Source organism: Lissotriton helveticus, chromosome 4_1 (genome assembly GCF_964261635.1).
Source record: "Lissotriton helveticus chromosome 4_1, aLisHel1.1, whole genome shotgun sequence".
NCBI classification, from domain to species: Eukaryota; Metazoa; Chordata; class Amphibia; order Caudata; family Salamandridae; genus Lissotriton; species Lissotriton helveticus.
The window spans coordinates 2,066,575,182-2,066,594,581 of record NC_136063.1 but is presented as its reverse complement, the minus strand read 5'-3'; the positions used below and the strand labels follow the sequence as shown (position 1 = coordinate 2,066,594,581).

The 19,400-nt window shown below is 49.1% G+C and overlaps 1 protein-coding gene across 2 annotated transcripts in view; it reads left to right on the top strand.

Annotated features, from left to right (window-relative positions):
- Window positions 1-19,400, top strand: part of THOC2 (THO complex subunit 2) — a 1,495,542-nt gene that overhangs the window by 816,615 nt on the left and 659,527 nt on the right. The gene's annotated exons all lie outside the window — the stretch shown is intronic.

The following is a 19,400-nucleotide window of genomic DNA, read 5'->3' as shown; positions in this document are numbered from 1 at the left end:
CGACGAGACACGTGGGACCGGCCATCTTGGACGAACCTGCACTTCGCTTCCAGCGCGACTCCCGAGGTAAACTCGACCAACTGCTTTGGGGACTGAGAAGCCCCAACCCCGAGCAGCCCCTGCACCGAAGATCGGCCCTCCAGCCTCCACCAGATCTGCGTGGGGCCCTTCTGCTTGTTTGCTGCTCGACGCGTTGTCTGGTCACTTGCCGGCTGGCTAGTGACCTCCCAGACGACGAACCTTTGAATCTTCACTGCTGGTCTGGTTGCTCCAGACTGGCCCTTGCTCCCTTCCAAAAGAGGGGCACCCCGGACTCTCCTAGTCCGCACCAGACGCTTTCTTCACTCACCGCGTGGGTTGCCTTTGCCAAGGCCTGTTGCTTCCAATCCCGGATCCAACACCGCCGACAGCGAGAGCCTGCGTGGGACAGCTCGTGCCTCCATCCTGGTCGTCGAAGACACCTCCTGGTCCACGTGGCTGCAGAGTCAAGCGTCCACTCTTCACCTGATCGCGACGATGACATCTGGTTCCTTCCTGGTTCCACTCCAGTCACTGGCTAGTGACTGTGAACATTGTCCCCTCTGCTTTCAGGTCTCCTTCTTCAAAAATCCACCCTTGGATTGCACCGGACATCTTCCTCCTGGTCGCCTGCAGCATGTTTTCTTTCAGGCTCCATTGACTTCAACGCGAGAACCCGACGCACTTTGACACCTATGCACCCGCAGCCCGTGGGTGAGGTAACAAGAGCATTTCCGTGCTCAAGGGTAGTTTAACTGTCCTAGTGTCCAGTTCCACAGTCGTTGTTGTCCTACCTAGTCAGGGTTGTCCGTACTCACCTTTAACTTGAACTGTACTGTCCATAGACGTTGTTACGCATCTCGCGTGTGAGTTCACACTCTGCACACGCGTTCCGTGGGCCTCCTATTACTTACCTAAAGTTAGTATAGCGTGGTCCCATCGATCCTACAGCCTCTGGACAGCTCCATTCCTTTTATCGACTTTCACATTCCACTTACTTAGTATATGGTTTGTCGTGCCCCTAGGGCACCATTGTAAATTCGTGCAACTTGTAGTATTTTTCGTAAGAGATTGTCATGTGCTAAGCCCTCTGACCTCATAAAGAGTTCAGAGGTGTTGTTAATAATAAATATACTGTTTATTTTCATAACAACCTGTGTGGTGTCCTTTCATCTGGTATTCAAGGGGTTATAGTGTGGTAAAACAGCTGGCTTCACATGCAAAAGAGTTTAGCCTAAGACTGCTTTGTCCATGCTACCATTAGGATAGCTGGTCTATAAGGTTGACTTACAACCAATCACCATAATGGTTGTTTGGACTGATACAAGGTGATCACTAGAACTAGTGAGCATCATATATCAGGCCAACTTCTCACATTGGTGTGCAGCGGTTGGGATTTGAGCTTGCTGTTGTTTTTGCCACGTATAATCTTGAAATATCATTTGAAAGATCACATAAGGGACCTAGGTACATATAACAAGCTTAGAAATACTCTGAGTTCTACTGAACCAGCTGTTGTAGTAGAAAGGGCCTAGCACACCCTGACCACAACTCTTAGCAAGGGATCAGTAGGAAAACCCATAGTGTAGAAAGCATGTCTACCACAGGGGAGACCTCAGTGTCTCCCCTTGTGGTTAGTGACCCTCCACAGGTCCTTTTCATATATGCAGCTCTCAGTTTCCAGGAGATGAGACAATTGTGTACCTCCAGGAAATTGAAACAGGGTTCTAACCCTACCACTCCTTTTCTGTTAGGTCTCTTAGAGACATATGATGCCAGAAGGGCTGCCAACACAGACCCCTCTAATCCAGATAGGAGCATGCCCCCCTTAGAAGGTACTCTTGGAGATCCAGACCTCCCTGAAACAGAGAATGTAGAAGAGGAGGAGGAAGAAGAAGAACAGTCTGGGGATGAGGCAGACAATGGTTCTGGGATAGTCAGCAGACTAACCAGGGCCAACTTAGACCTACATAGGGAAAGGTCTGGGGGACCCCCAGTACTGACCCTGAGCAGGCCTAACTTTGGGGCTAGGAGAGATAGATCTCATTCTAGGGACTCAAATAGATCTGTGCACTCTCATGCCTCTGCTCAGAGGAGAATGCCTTCCCCTCAGATGAGAGAGCATGAAGCAAAGATGATGCAGGCTAATCTGAGGATCCAGAGGGAAGAACTTGCCCTTGCCAAAGAAAAGCTTGCCTTTGCTAGAGAGCAACAGTTGAGTGGGATAGTCCCCACTGGTGGCAGCAATATCCCTAGGGATAGAGACAGGAGTTTTGATAATAGACACCTGAGTAAAATAGTGCCCCCCTATAAGACAGGGGATGATATCCACAAGTGGATAACTGCTTTGGAGAGGGCCTGCAAAGTACAGCAGGTACCCCAGAGTCAGTGGGCAGCTATATTGTGGCTCTCCTTTGAAGGTAAAGGTAGAGACAAGCCCCTCACTGTTAGAGATGAGGATGCAAATGAATACCAAGTCTTGAAAACTGCTCTGATTGATGGGTTTGGCTTAACCACTGAACAGTACAGGTTGATGTTCAGGGATACCCAGAAAACTCAGGCTCAAGATTGGACTGACTTTGTGGATTGTGCCACTAAGGCTCTGGAGGGCTAGTTACTGGGAAGTAAAGTTACTGATTACACAGGATTGTATAATCTAATTATGAGAGAACAAATCTTAAATAATTGTCAGAACCAGTTGTTGCATCAGCACTTGAGTGACTCAGATCTGACCTCTCCCCAAGAATTGGGAAAGAAGGCAGACAGATGGGTCAGGACAAGGGTCAAGCAGCAGAACCAGGGTGGTGGCCAGAAGAAAGCAGACCAGAAGGGTAATGAGAATAAGCAAAATGACCAGAAGTCTTCAACAGGGCCCCAACAACCTAAAGAGGGTGGGTCCCAAACTTCCCAAAAGAAGAAGAATGATGGTCCTAAGAAACCATGGTGCCAATACTGTAAAAGTAAGACTCACTGGTTTAGTGAGTGCACCAAGAAAGGCCAAACTCCTACCACTACTGTCCCTAAGACACCTGCACCCCCTAGTACAGTTAGTAGTGGTAGTGTACCTCCCAAGGCTATAGTTGGGTTAACCCTGGGAACTGAGGTGGGTTCTGACTTAGTTAGAATTCCTACTCGGGCAGTTCTTGTTTGTACTGGGGACATGGATATGACCCCTGCTGTAAGTCCTAGTACTCTGGGCAAATACAGACAAACGCCTTTAATAAATGGAAAAATGGCTCAGGCCTACAGGGACACATGTGCAAGTGTCACCATGGTGACACCAACATTTGTGGACCCTGACCAGATCATGCTAGGTTCAGATTACCTAGTGACCAATGCTAGCAATGTCACTACCAATCACAGTATGGCAGTTGTTAATTTCTCCTGGGGAGGGGTTACTGGCCTCAAAAAGGTTGTAGTTAGTTCAGACCTCCCAGTAGATTGTCTTTTGGGCAATGATTTGGAATCCTCACTGTGGTCAGATGTGGAGTACAGGACTCATGTAGAAATGCTAGGTCTCTCCTCACATGTCCTTGCTGTGACTAGGTCACAGGCCAAGAAATGCCCAGCTGAACAAGTGCTGGATCCTGGAAGAATGGACCAGACACTACCCAAGAGAAGGAGTGGTAGGGTTAAGGCAGAGCCTTCCCCCTTGCCTCAGGTTGAGGATCAGCCCTCTCAGGAGGCTGACCCAGAGACCCCAGAAGGAACTGTCCTAGAAGAGCTTGAACCTGAACAGGTTGAGTTTCTTGGGACAGGGGGTCTTCCAGGCCAGACTTGAGGCAGGCCCAATTAGATTGTTCCTCTCTTGAACCCCTCAGACAGCAGGCTGCTGCTGAGGCTGCATGGAACGCTACAGGTGCCCATAAGGTTTATTGGGAAGATGGACTCCTATACTCTGAGGCAAGAGACCCCAAACCTGGTGCTACCAGGAGGCTGGTCATCCCCTTGTCTCTTAGAGGTTTCCTTCTCACCTTAGCCCATGAGATTCCCCTTGCAGGTCACTTAGGCCAGAACAAGACTTGGGACAGGCTTGCCCCACACTTTCACTGGCCTCATATGTCTTAAGACACTTAAAAGTTTTGTCGCTCATGTGTCACCTGCCAAGCCAGTGGCAAATCAGGTGGCACAACAAAGGCCCCCCTCATACCACTACCTGTGGTGGGGGTTCCCTTTGAAAGAGTGGGGATTGACATTGTTGGACCAATGGACCCCCAACAGCATCTGGGCACAGATTTATACTGGTGGTAGTGGATCATGCCACCAGGTATCCAGAAGCTATTCCCCTTAGGACCACTACAGCTCCAGTTGTGGCCAGGGCCCTACTTGGAGTTTTCTCCAGAGTGGGGTTTCCTAAGGAGGTTGTCTCTGACAGAGGTGCAAACTTCATGTCAGGATACTTGACTGCAATGTGGAAGGAATGTGGTGTCAATTATAAATTCACCACACCCTATCACCCGCAGTGCAATGGGCTTGTTGAGAGATTCAACAAGACCCTAAAAGGGTTACCTGAAAAGCTCAGGCGAAGATGGGACATCCTTTTACCCTGCCTCCTGTTTGCTTACAGAGAGGTCCCACAGAAGGGGGTTGGTTACAGCCCTTTTGAGCTTCTGTTTGGGCATCCTGTAAGAGGACCCCTATGTCTTGTGAAGGAAGGATGGGAGTTACCTCTCAAAAAGCCTAAGCTTGACATAGTGGACTATGTACTTGGTCTCCGCTCCAGGATGGCAGAGTTCATGGAGAAGGCATCTAAAAACCTTGAGGCCAGGCAAGAACTTCAAAAAGCTTGGCATGACCAAAAGGCTGTCCTAACTGTGTATCATGCAGGACAGAAGGTGTGGGTGTTGGAGCCAGTGGCCCCAGCAGCTCTCCAAGACAAATGGTCTGGACCCCCCATACCATCATTGAACAAAAGGGAGAAGTCACCTACTTGGTGGACATGGGAACTCCCAGCAGCCCTCACAGAGTACTTCATGTGAATAGGCTCAAAGCATTTGTCAACAGGGAGGACATGGGCTTGCTCATGGCCCCAGATGAGGGGCAGGAGGAAGAGAGTGACCCTCTCCCAGACCTGCTCACTCAGAACCCTGATGATGGGTCAGTAGATGGTGTAGTCTTTTCTGATAGCCTCTCTGCTCATCAACAGGAGGATTGTAAACAGGTTCTTCAATCCTTCAGGCAAATGTTTTCTCTGACCCCCAGTCAGACAAACTGGTGCACACATGAGGTGGACACTGGAGACAGTCTGCCTATAAAGAGTAAAATCTACAGGCAACCTGACCACGTCAGAGACTGCATAAAGAAGGAAGTACAAAAGATGTTGGAATTGGGAGTCATTGAACCCTCAGAGAGCCCTTGGGCTAGTCCTGTAGTTCTAGTGCCTAAACCTCACACCCAGGATGGTAAGAGATAGATGAGGTTTTGTGTAGACTACAGGGGTCTCAATGCTGTCACTAAGACAGATGCCCATCCAATACCCAGGGCAGATGAACTGATAGACAAGTTGGCTTCTGCAACTGTCTTAAGTACATTTGACCTCACAGCTGGTTATTGGCAGATCAGGTTAGCTGAGGATGCCAAGGCCAAAACAGCATTTTCTACCCCAGGAGGTCATTACAAATTTGTGGTGATGCCCTTTGGTTTGAAAAATGCACCTGCCACTTTTCAAAGGTTGGTGAACCAAGTTCTCACTGGGTTGGATGACTTCTGTGGAGCATATCTAGATGATATTGCTGTCTTTAGCTCCACCTGGGAGGATCACCTGATCCACCTGAGGAAAGTTTTGGAGGCCCTGCAAAAGGCAGGCCTCACTATCAAGGCTACTAAGTGCCAGATAGGGCAGAGTCAGGTTGTGTACCTGGGCCACCTTGTGGGTGGAGGCCAGGTTCAACCATTGGAGAGCAAGATACAGGCCATAAAGGACTGGGCTCCTCCAACCACCCAGACACAGGTCAGAGCTTTCTTGGGCCTGTCTAGTTAATATAGGAAGTTTGTCAAGAATTATGGGTCCATTGTGACACCACTTAATGACCTGACAAGCAAGAAAATGCCAAAGAAAGTTCAGTGGACAGTTAGCTGTCAGAAGGCATTTGATGACCTAAAGCAGGCCATGTTTACTGCACCTATTCTCAAGAGTCCTGACTACTCCAAAACCTTCATTGTCCAAACAGATGCATCTGCGTTGGGGGTGGGAGCTGTTCTTTGTCAACTGAATATTGATGGTCATGACCAGCCCATTGCTTTTATAAGCAGAAGGCTGACCCGTAGAGAGAAACGCTGGTCAGCTATTGAGAGGGAGGCCTTTGCTGTGGTTTGGGCCCTGAAGAAGTTGAGGCCATACTTGTTTGGAACTCACTTCAAGATTCAGACCGACCATAAGCACCTCTTATGACTAAATCAGATGAAGGGTGAAAACCCCAAACTTCTTAGGTGGTCCATCTCCCTACAGGGGATGGACTTTACAGTGGAGCACAGACCAGGGACTGACCATGGCAATGCAGATGGTCTCTCCAGGTATTTCCACTTAGAACAGGAAGACTCACCTGGTCAAGGTTAGTTTACTGTCCCTAAGTTTGGGGGGGTTATGTAGGAGAGTGGGGTCTGCAATCCTATGGTCACCCCAGATTTTTGCTTTTTGCTTCACTGGTTTACGACTTTCCCTGGCTGTGGGCCTGCTAATCAGACCCACAGCCTAGCTGTTCTCTCTCTAAATTGACAACCATGTGCCTTAGGTGCATGTACCAATTGGTACTGGGCCACCTTATCAGTCCCTGTACAGTATACCTTAGGTATCCAGGGCATAGGTGTACCCAGGGCCTACCAGGGGCTGAAGAATGTATTATGCCACCCCTGGCTGGCCATCTAAATCTGACACAACTGGCTGCATGACAGCTGGGGCAAGGTGGTGTAAACACCCTTTGCTGTAGATATAGTATACCTATATCTAACCCTAAAATGGACACATATATTCCTATCAGTCACTCCTATGGAAGGCCTTAACAATCCTGAAGGCAGAGTGCTTGGAATTATGTGAGATGGTGCTCTGGCATGAGCTGAGCCCGTTTGCAGCTTGCGGAACCAAGTCCTAATAGCTGTTCCATGATAACGCTATACCATATACTCTTAAGTGCATTATCAACCTCGCGGTTAAATGCTAACTCTGGTATAACATTATCAAAACATGTCGAGTAAGGTGTCATACGATTTGGAATACTACCCCCTCGCCAATTCTGGCGACGGGGGTAGCATTCCACCCTTCTAGAGGGACACGACATGTATGTAACTGTGAACCCCGGTTAAAGTTAACTCGAGCCTCAGCATCGCAAAATGGATGCTGCCACCACAGACACAAGTCTGACCTCCTGCTGCTGGGAGTCCTTCCAGCGAGGATGGCTTGGACAAAGGGTTTCCTGCCTTGGGAGGTGCTAGCACCACCCCAGACAGGATTTTGTGTATTGGGGAGGATAGGCCTGAAAGGAATGAGACATGCCTGGGGCACACAAGGTGCCCTGTGCATACACCTGTTCAAACCAGTTGCTGGGGCATCCCTTCCCCAGCTCTGGCGGGAAACCGGACAAAGGATAGGGGGTGTAACCACCGCCCTTCCTGGTCCCACCCAGGGGAGGGATCTAGTCAGTAGTGCAGCCCCCTTTAGGAGAATAAAGGTAGGAGCTGGTCCCATTCCAAATTAGATTACCCTGAACAATTCTACAAGAAGAAACTCTGTACTTCGACGTTCTGCTCCACAGAAGACTGAAGAATCTCCCTTGTGGACAAGGAGTGTCCACCCTGCAACTGCAGGCACCATCAAGCGTCCAGCGGCTTCACTTTGTCGTCTTCCCTCGAGGATCCAGACTTCAGAGCCCGACGAGACCCGGATTCCCAGACCTCTCCGACCTCAACTCACATCTGCTGCAAAGCTGAGACCCGTGGGTGCGACGAGACACGTGGGACCGGCCATCTTGAACGAACCTGCACTTCGCTTCCAGCACGACTCCCGAGGTAAACTCGACCAAGTGCTTTGGGGATTGAGAAGCCCCAGCCCCGAGCAGCCCCTGCACCGAAGATCAGCCCTCCAGCATCCACGAGATCTGCGTGTAGCCCTTCTGCTTGTTTGCTGCTCGACGCGTTGTCTGATCACTTGCCGGCTGGCTAGTGGCCTCCTAGTCGAAGAACCTTTGCATCTTTGCTGCTGGTCTGGTTGCTCCAGACTGGCCCTTGCTCCCTTCCAAAAGAGGGGCACCCCGGACTCTCCTAGTCCGCACCAGACGTCTTTTCCGTTCACCGCGTGGGTTGCCTTTGCCAATGCCTGTTGACTCCAATCCCGGATCCGACACCGCCGACAGCGAGAGCCTGCGTGGGACAGCTCGTGCCTCCATCCTGGTCGTCGAAGACACCTCCTGGTCCACGTGGCTGCAGAGTCAAGCGTCCACTCTTCACCTGATCGCGACGACAGCACCTGGTTCCTTCCTGGTTCCACACCGGTCACTGGCTAGTGACATTGAAAACTGTCCCCTCTGCTTTCAGGTCCTCTTCTTCACCTATCCACCCTTGGATCGCACCGGACATCTTCCTCCTGGTCGCCTGCAGCATCTTTTCTTTCAGGCTCCATTGACTTCAACGCGAGAACCCGACACACTTTGGCACCTATGCACCCGCAGCCCGTGGGTGAGGTAACGAGAGCATTTCGGTGCTCAAGGGTAGTCTAACTGTCCTAGTGTCCAACTCCACAGTCGTTGTTGTCCTAACTAGTCAGGATTGTCCGTACTTACCTTTAACTTGAACTGTACTGTCCATAGACGTTGTTACGCATCTAGCGTGTGAGTTCACACTCTGCACACTCGTTCCGTGGGCCTCCTATTGCTTACCTGAAGTTAGTGTAGCGTGGTCCCATCGATCCTACAGCCACTGGACAGCTCCATTCCTTTTATCGACTCTCACATTCCACTTACTTAGTATATGGTTTGTCGTGCCCCTAGGGCACCATTGTAATTTTGTGCAACTTATCGTATTTTTCGTAAGAGATTGTCATGTGCTTAGCCCTCTGACCTCATAAAGAGTTCAGAGGTGTTGTTATTAATAAATATACTGTTTATTTTCATAACAACCTGTGTGGTATCCTTTCATCTGGTATTCAAGGGGTTATATTGTGGTAAAACAGCTGGCTTCACATGCCAAAAGAGTTTAGCCTAAGACTGCTTTGTCCATGCTACCATTAGGATAGCTGGTCTATAAGGTTGACTTACAACCAATCACCATAAGGGTTGTTTGGACTGATACAAGGTGATCACTAGAACTAGTGAGCATCATATATCAGGCCAACTTCTCACAGGGTGTACCTGTAGAGGATATTTGTAGAGCTGCGACTTGGGCTTCCATCCACACTTTCGCAAAGCATTACTGCTTGGATTCCGAAGTGAGGAGGGCCGGCCACTTTGCGCGTTCTGTTCTCCAGGATTTTCTGGTATAGGAGTGGACACCCTCCACCGGGAGTGGGGACTGCTGTGGGACTCTATTCACAAGGTGAGGAATCCACTGGCAGATGTATCCATCAGAAGAACAAGTTACTTACCTTCGGTAACGCTTTTTCTGGTGGATACAGTATCTGCCTGTGGATTCCTCACTGACCCACCCGCCTCCCCGTTGTCCACTCTTCTGATAGATACATCTGCCGTGTGGATTCCTCACCTTGTGAATACCCCTTGCGTCAGCAACATTCGGAAATTCTTTTTTTCGTAGCCTCGCGCCGACGTGGACTCCTGACGTCATAGAGACACGACCTCGCTCGCGACTCCGCTGACGTCACCGACGCCTATAATAGGCTCACGCCGGCGTGATGACATCAGTTCCCTTTTTTCCGCGTCGACGACGCTAACGGTTTCGGGATACTCTGTAGCCTTAGTACATTGTTACTTCGTTTCTTCGATTCTCCATTCTCAGATATTGTCATGTCGACAAAGAAGACCGGTTTTAAGCCTTGCAGAGAATGCGGGAAGATGATGTCCGTTACGGACCCTCACCAAGACTGTATCTGGTGTTTAAGCTCGGATCATGACGTCGATGATTGTTCATCATGTCAAAAGATGAATCCGAAGGCTCTTCGTGAGAGGGAATCGAAACTTCTTGTTGCCAAACTTAAAGCAAGTAAGGTTAAAAGATCCTCAAAACATCCGAAGAAGTCGAGGTCGAGATCCAGGTCAAGATCTCGAGAGGCGTCGGCCTCGAAGTCCTCATCCGGCCATGCTTCCGGTTCCCACAAGAAGCATAAGAAGAGGAGACACGGATCACGTCATCATTCCAGATCAAAGTCTCCCAAAAGGATGAAGTCGAAAGTGATTCCTCCTCGTGAGTCGGAAGGTGAGGCTTCACCTTCGAAGTCGGTGGTCCATTCTCCGACTCCAGTTCCGGATCCGTCTCCGGCTCCATCTCCGGCTCCATCTCCGGCTCCGGAAGACACCGATGGAGTTCCTGTTGAGGAAGGGGCTTCGAATCCTGTTGAGGAAACAGATTCTAATGTTCCTCGAGGTCAGCCTGAGCATCCACCATTCCTGACTCCAGGTCAGGACCCTTCTGCGTTTTTAAACGCGATGTATGGTGTTTTCTCGAGGTCGTGGTACCCCTCTGGAGCACCTTCGGGTCCCATGGGTCCAATGGCTTTCAATTTAAGTGTTCCACACTCATATGCTCCAGCACCCTTCATGCCGTATATGCCGGCTCCGACTCCGCTGTGGCAGTACCAAGCTCCACCGAGGTCCACGCCGGTGTCGACGCCGGCTCGACCGAAGTCGACGACTCCGGTCCCGGCGTCACCGACTCCCTTGGATTCTATGGGGCAGCCTTCTAAGCCCTCGGATTCGATTCCGAAGTCGGCTCCGGCGCCGTCGAATTCGGCGTTGGATTCGACTGCACTTCGAGTCAAAATGAGATCTCGTAGAGAGGCTCAACGACTTCTGGAGGAGCAGAGAGTTAATGATTCATCTTCTGAGGTGGAGGAAGGTGAACTGGAAGGGGATTGTTTCGAAGACCTGGCGGATGCTAGTGGTCTTGAGTTTTCTCCGGAGTGGTCTTTGCCTTCTGGACCTGATGCTCCCTCCAGAGATGTTCAACCTTATCATGTTGTCATGAAGAAGGCAGCAGGACTTTTAGGTCTGACTTTGCCCTCTGTCGAGTTTAAATCGAATTTGTTGACAGAGGTTCTCCATTCTCCTAGTTCATCAGTGGAACCTTTGCTCCCATTTAACGATGCCTTAAAGGATCCTATAATGGAAGTTTGGAAAAAGCCTTTTTCTGCTCCTGCAGTTGCAAAAAGTGTGGCTAGGAGGTATAGAGTGGCTCCTGAGGATCCTGCTTTCTTATCTTCGTATCCTTCCCCTGAAAGTTTGGTAATTCAGGCCGCTTGCTCTAAGAAGTCTGTTGGGGCTTTTCCGCAGGTGCCTGGTGACAAAGAGGCAAAGAAACAAGATCAGGTCGCGAAGAAGATTTTTTCTTCGTCCAGCATGGCTTTGAAGTCTTCTAACGCCACTTGCCTCATGGGAAGGTACATCCATGCTCTTATGGACTCTATAAGTTCGTTGGTCCCTAAGGTTCCTGAAGCTAGTAGAAAGGACTTTGAAGAGGCTTTATCTGACACTCAGGCAGCGGCTCGTCAGGTCATCCAAAGTGGACTTGATACAACAGATTCTGTGGCAAGAATCATGGGCACGGCGGTTGCCACGAGGCGTTCAGCCTGGTTGAAGTCATCTGACTTTTCAGCTGATGTGCAGTCTGCATTATTGGATTTGCCTTTCGATGGCGAGGGGCTTTTTGGAAAGAAGGCAGACGCGGCCTTGGAGAGATTCAAGGACAGCAGGGCAACTGCTAGATCTCTTGGCCTTCAGGTCAGGGGTTCTACGACCAGAAAGTTTAGAGGGTTTGGTCGCTCTTCCTTTCGGTCGTATAGACCCGCTCAGCAGCAGCAGCAACAGCAGCAGCAGAATACCTTGTATAGGTCTTACAGAGGGAAACAGAGATCACGTCCTCGAGGTCGTCAGGTCTCTTCCTCCTCCACCTCCTCCAACCCCCCAGCCACAGAAAAGCAGCCCTAGATCCGCCATTCAGGATCATGTGGGTCCAGTGGGGGGCCGGCTTACCTACTTTCTACGAGATTGGGAATCGGTTACATCAGATCTTTGGGTTCTCAATCTCGTAGAAAATGGGTATGCCCTTCCCTTTCGGGAATTCCCTCCCAATTACCCTCCTTGCCAGGGATATTGCTCAGAGGAACATCTGTTACTCCTACAGGAGGAAGTCCAAACACTTTTGAGAAAAGGTGCGATAGAGGTGGTTCCAGAGCAGGAAAGGAGTCAGGGATGCTACTCCCGGTATTTCCTGATTCCCAAGAAGGATGGCAGGCTTCGTCCGATCCTGGATCTCAGGATCTTGAATTTTTATCTGAAGCAGGAGAAATTCAAGATGCTCACCCTTGCTCAGGTTCTTCAGGCTCTGCTGGAAGAAGACTGGATGGTGTCACTCGACTTGCAGGATGCGTACTTTCACATCCCAATCCTGAAGTCGCACAGGAGGTATCTCCGTTTTACGGTTGGGTCAGAACACTACCAGTTTGCGGTCCTTCCGTTTGGACTTACTACTGCACCTCGGGTCTTCACCAAGGTGATGGCAGTGGTGGCGGCGCATCTCAGAAGATCGGGGATTCCGGTATTCCCGTATCTAGACGATTGGCTGATCAAAGCGGAGTCGTCGGAGATTGTGCTTCATCATCTGCAGAAGACAACCCAGTTGTTGTACAGGTTGGGTTTTTCAATAAATGTACCCAAGTCTCACCTGGTGCCCTCCCAGCGCAACCTGTTCATAGGTGCAGTACTGGACACAACCGTATGTCGTGCATTCCCTCCCCCTCAAAGGATTCGCGACATACGGGAAATGATTCCTTTATTTTACAATGGAGCGGTCGTTCCAGTCCTGAAGGTCCTTCGCCTGCTCGGTCTGATGGCTTCATGCATTCTGTTGGTCAACCATGCACGCTGGCGCATGAGGGCGCTCCAGTGGTGCCTCCGCAAGCAGTGGTATCAGCACAATGGAGATCTCAGGGAGTCAGTGAGGATCTCCAGAGAAGCTGCAGCGGATCTGTCTTGGTGGGGCGTGGAAGGCAATCTGTCCCAAGGAAAGCCTTTTCAACTTCCCCCATCGGTGGCCACGGTGATATCGGATGCATCCACTCTCGGGTGGGGTGCTCATCTGGGGGATCTGGAGGTCAAGGGCCTTTGGTCTCCAGAGGAAAGGTTGCTTCACATCAACCTTCTAGAATTGCGGGCGATACGTTTGGCGCTCAAGGCCTTCCTCCCTTCCCTTCGCGGTCAGTCTGTTCAGGTCCTAACGGACAACACGACCGCGATGTGGTACATCAACAAGCAGGGAGGAGTGGGGTCGCAGTGTCTCTGCAGAGAGGCTCTGCGTCTCTGGTCCTGGGCTCAGGACCATCAGATTTGTCTAATGGCAAATCATCTGGCCGGGGTGTTGACCGTTCGTGCAGACAGTCTCAGTCGGCAGTTCTCTGCCGACCACGAGTGGAGGCTTCACCCGGAGGTGGTTCACGACATCTTTCGGATGTGGGGGATTCCTCGGGTGGACCTGTTCGCCACTCACGAGAATGCGCACTGCCTGTCTTTCTGCAGTCTCCAGTATCCGATGCAAGGAGCCTTGGGGGACGCGTTTCAGTTGAGTTGGAAAGGTCAACTCCTTTACGCGTTTCCCCCCATACCTTTGATTCCTCGGGTTCTGAGGAAGATTCGCCTAGACCGGGCCCAAGTCATATTGGTCTCCCCGGATTGGCCAAGAAGGGTGTGGTATACAGATCTTCTCCACCTCTCCTCTCACCCGCCGCTCCGTCTCCCTCACAGGGCAGACCTCCTCTCTCAGATGGAGGGGCAGGTTCTACACCCCCACCTCCAGACATTGCACCTTCATGCCTGGAGATTGAACGGGGCAACCTGATTTCCTTTTCCCTCCCGCCTGACGTTGTGGATGTCATCTTGTCAGCCAGGCGTGACTCCACTAAGTCCATCTATTCTTATAGATGGGCGAAATTTGTCTCGTGGTGTGGGGAAAGGTCTATTGATCCTTTGAAGGCCCATTTGTCTCACGTTCTCTAGTTTGCCCTTTCTCTGGCGCAACAGGGTCTTGCCGTTTCTACAGTGAAGGGCTATCTTTCTGCGCTGTCAGCTTTTCTCTGTTTGCCTGACCAGCCTTCTCTTTTTAAGTCACCTGTGGTTTTAAGGTTTTTAAAGGGCCTTATTAATAAGTTTCCTCCTGTCCCTTTTATTGTGCCTCAGTGGGACTTGAATCTGGTCTTGACCTTTTTGATGGGTGCTCCTTTCAAGCCTCTCCACAAATGTCCCTTGAGGCTTCTTACCCTTAAAACGGTCTTCCTCGTTGCAATAACCTCGGCAAGGAGGGTAAGTGAGCTTCAAGCTCTTTGTCACAAGCCCCCTTTCTTGTCCATACATGCTGATCGAATGGTTCTCAGGACCAGGGCTGCTTTTCTGCCTAAGGTGGTAACTCCCTTCCACCTAGGACAGTCCATTACTTTACCTTCCTTCTATCCTCCCCCTCACCCTTCTAAGGAGGAAGAGAGACTGCACCGTCTGGACCCTAAGAGGGCGGTGTCCTTTTACTTGGACAGATCCAAGGACTTTCGTTTGGAAGACCAGCTCTTCGTTGTATTTGCTTGCTGCAAGAAAGGAAGAGCGGTCCATAAAAGAACTTTATCGAGATGGATCGTCCTCTGCATAAAGATCTGCTACTCTTTGGCCGGTAAGGAACCACCAGAGGGTATAAGGGCTCATTCAACTAGAGCTAAATCTTCGACCTCAGCATTGGCTAGAGGCGTGCCTGTAGAAGATATTTGTAGAGCGGCAACTTGGTCTTCCCTCCACACTTTCGCGAAGCATTACTGCTTGGATTCCGAGGTGAGGAGGGACGGTCACTTTGCACGCTCTGTCCTTCAGGATTTCCTGGTCTAGAAGAGTGGACACCCTCCTCCGAGAGTGGGGACTGCTGTGGGACTCTATTCACAAGGTGAGGAATCCACACGGCAGATGTATCTATCAGAAGAACAAGTTACTTACCTTCGGTAACGCTTTTTCTGGTAGATACTATATCTGCCTGTGGATTCCTCACTGACCCACCCGCCTCCCCGTTGTCCACTCTTCTTTGCCAGAGTTACTGTAATGTAATGTATATATATTTTGTTGTCAAGGAAATGTTCCAATTTCTTTCCTGCTTTTGCTTAACACTGTGTGTTTTGCCTTGATTATTGTGTACTATGTATACTTGTATATTTCTACTGTCATTGGTCCGTCCGTGTGCCTCGATGGCACGGAAAAAAGGGCGGAACTGATGTCATCACGCCGGCGTGGGCCTATTATAGGCGTCGGTGACGTCAGCGGAGTCGTGAGCGAGGTCGTGTCTCTATGACGTCAGGAGTCCACGTCGGCGCGAGGCTACGAAAAAAAGAATTTCCGAATGTTGCTGACGCAAGGGGTATTCACAAGGTGAGGAATCCACAGGCAGATATAGTATCTACCAGAAAAAGCGTTACCGAAGGTAAGTAACTTGTTCTTCTATACCTGATTTAGTGTAATGTAAATATTTATTGTCAAAGGAAATGTGTTATAATTGCTTTCCTGCATTGACTACACACTGTGTGTTATTTTAATTATTTGGTACTGTGTATATTGTGTGTATATCCACTGTTGTTGATCCGTCCGTGTGCCTCGAAGGCACGGAAAAAAGTGCGGAACTGATGTCATCACGCCGACGTGGGCCTATTACGGAGTCGGTGACGTCGGCGGAGCCGCGCGCGATGCCCTGCTTCTATGGCGTCTTCCACGTCGGCGCGAAGCTACAAAAAGATTTTCCGAATGTTACTGACGCAGGAGGATATTCACAAGGTGAGGAATCCACAGGCAGATACTGTATCCACCAGAAAAACCGTTACCGAAGGTAAGTAACTTGATCTTTAGGTGCATACACCGGGCCGTTTTGGTGTGTGTGTGTACCGATTCAAATTGCTCTGGATGTGTCCGCACACAAGGGATTCCTACTTTGTGTAAGTGTGCAGTTATTGCTGTACTGTCACCCTGTGCGCGCCCACGAAGGGTCCCACTTTGAGTTCCCTTTCGTCACACTTGTCCACACAGGAATGCCTTGTGGGCATAAAATCATTTCAATGTGTTCATATGTGCATATCTTTGGCTGCCTGCGCCTACAGAGCCTAGCTTTGAACATCCATGCATATATGCACAGAAACCTCTCTTCAAGAGCTCTATGCAACCGCTGACCAAAGAAGCACAGAGTGACTCAAAACACGAGCGCTAGTGTTCCTGCTAAAAACAATGTTAAAAAAAACGAAAGCACGGCGCGTTGTCTGTAAACAGTAACCTGACCCTAGAGGAATGCAGCTGCGTCGCTGCTGCTCGCTCCCGAGAGCAAAACACGGTGGGAGTCAACATTACAAAAGAGGTGGGACATGCACCTGCCTTTAGCCATTTGCGTGCTTTCATTCTTGAAAGACACACAAAAGCCAATCCTATGCGTGGGGAGAGTCAGACCCACATGGAGTAGTTTAGTGCAGTTACAAGAAGCCTCGCTAAAAAGGGGGCAAAACGTGAGTGTGTGGGGTAGGGGTGTACTGCAACAAAACTCAGTTTCCTACACTAAATGGCTAAGGCAGGGAAATGTATCAAACAATTGAAGGAGTATACCCTGAAGACATAGTGTCCGTGTGGTATAGGAGAAGACACACCAAAAAGGAGAGAAGTTTTTCCTTTTCTAGGAATACTCCTCACTCACCAACCTTGTTGGTGACATGCTTCATCATTGGGGTCCCACCCGAATTGCTGAATGCTATCCGGGTGTCCTGCAATCCCTGATTACAGTGGAGCAGGTTTTAGTCGCAACAGTGGTGCAGGTGAGTGAAAACAAATTAATTAAAAATTGTCTTAATTTAACTCCCTAAAATGCTTTAATATGGAGCAACAAGACAATATTAAAAACAGTGTAAAATACCTTGTTCGGCTAGATTGATGGCGACCTCTCATCAACTGCTGATAGGGAAGAATCTGAAAGAGAAATAAACAATCACATGTAGTTCAAATAAATTACGTGTGCCTTGACTTTCAGTTGGTTTAAGTGTACATCCCATACATGGCTCAAAATAGAGTTGTTTAGATAAACGTGGTGTGCACTGTTTCGGGCATTCCATGCATGGCGTACCATGCATCTGTGAAACAAAGGTGAATGATATCTGCCAGTCGTTCATTCACTCTGGGCTGGTAATCATCCCATTGCAGTATTTCAACCCACACACAACATTCTTGACGGTGGGTATCTTATCGCTCAATTCATAGAATGAGCATATATTTAAAGTGAGAGTTTTAGGTTAGAAGTGCATGCTTGCTTGTTTTGCCCTTAAAAAGACTGCCATATAGAATAGGGGAAACTCAGGCTTACTAGAGACTCAATTTGGTCACACTATGGAGATAAGCCAGACATTAGATTTTAGTGTTCGCACAGCACATACCTTAAGAATGGTCCGTTGAGTGTTGGAGCCCACCCGCATGACACCAGGTCTACTTACTCCGTCAAACCATGCAGCCCACTTGTATGCCTATTCTGTGAACCTTTCACGGCGACCCGAGGATCACCGTGTGCTCACCTCATCGGTATTTAACCCGGACTAGTTCCAGTGTCCTTCTGGGTACGTCACCTGTGACGTGGTCACGTCCGCACGGGTTGTGGCCGGGAGTTGGATGGAGATGTATGATAGAGCGTTCGTAAGCAATGCTCTCAAGGTGTGAAAACGGATTCTATCTCACTGATGCAAGTATAGCACAGACAATATCACAAACAACTGATTGGGACAAGCTTACTGAAATGAAAAGGAATAGGATTAGGACGATACTGCATGGTACTATCCTAAAAGAATAGCTAAGAAACCGCATGGCACCAAAGGGTTTACTAGTCACTAACGCTTCACGATCTTCCTAGAGGACCCTGTGTTTAGGAAAGATTGGGCCCAGATCGCATGGCACTGTACACGCGACTGGATTGTGTTGCTCATCAAAACAGCATTAAGGCTTTCTGAGACCATGCTGGTTGAAATACAACAGAAAGCCATATCAAAACCACCTTCACTGGCTATAAGAAAAAATTAGATGAACTTAATAAAGAGATCAATGAGTATAAGGACAACTTAACCCAACAGAAGGTTCAAAAATTCCAGAAGGTACTTAAGCATTTTTCATACATTAAGACCTATCCTTACTCAGATCCCAAATTCATACCCCCTGTGAGAACGGAGAGAGATTCAGACGTATCCAGCAATGATTCCACAGCCAGTAGTGGTTCCAGTACAAGAAGTGGAAGGTCAAGATAAAGAGGGACGTACAGGCCCCAAAACACGTGGCCCACATATAACGCACAGATGATGGGGAGGGTGGGGGGGGGGGGGGGGGTTCAAGGTCACTTTAAACCACAACACCAGTTTGGGAGAGGTAGGGCTTGCAGTAGGGAACAAATGTAAGAGGTATTCACTATCAAGATATGTAAAACTTGAAAGTTCATTTCCACCCTCTAAAATACATAGCACCCTGCCCTGTGGGCTGTCCAGATCCTGCCTTAGGGGTGATTTATATGTATTAAAAAGGAAGGTTTGGTCCTGGCAAAAGGTTTATTTTGACCGGTCTAAATGGTAGTGTAAAACCACACACACAGGCTGAAATGGCAGACCTGAGACATGTTTAACGGTCTACTTGGGTGGCTCAATTAGTGCTGTAGGACCACCTAACGGACTCTGGGTGCATGTTGTGCCTCTTTACGAGGGACTTGAAAGTAAATTCGATGGGCCAATTGAGTGTAAGCACATTTTACTGTTTAAGGGAGAGAGCACAAGCACTTTAGCACTGGTTAGCAGTAGTAAAGTGCGCAGAGTCCTGAAAGCAGACAAAACTGGTTCAGAAACCGGAGGGGTGAAGGAAAAAAGTTTGATGACCTGCCTAACAAGATAGATTCCTGTAAATGTTCTGCATGCATGTTTTCAATTTTAGTTTCACGATTTTGCTTTGTGGGATTTTTTATTTCAGGGGGTTTTATTACTGATTTGAGCAATTAATGTTTTAAGAGCCATGTTGCTAGCATACCGACTCCTTTTCCGTATGTAAAGTGCTTAATGCATTGGAATGCATGGGTACCATCTAGGATGATTTTGAAGTTAGCAGGAACGGTAGTGAGGTAGCTGAAAAAGTAAAAATGGTGAATTGTGCCCTCATCGGATCAAGACTGGTGATGCTTCTCAAATTGGAAAAGTTGTATCATGTAGAGATTTC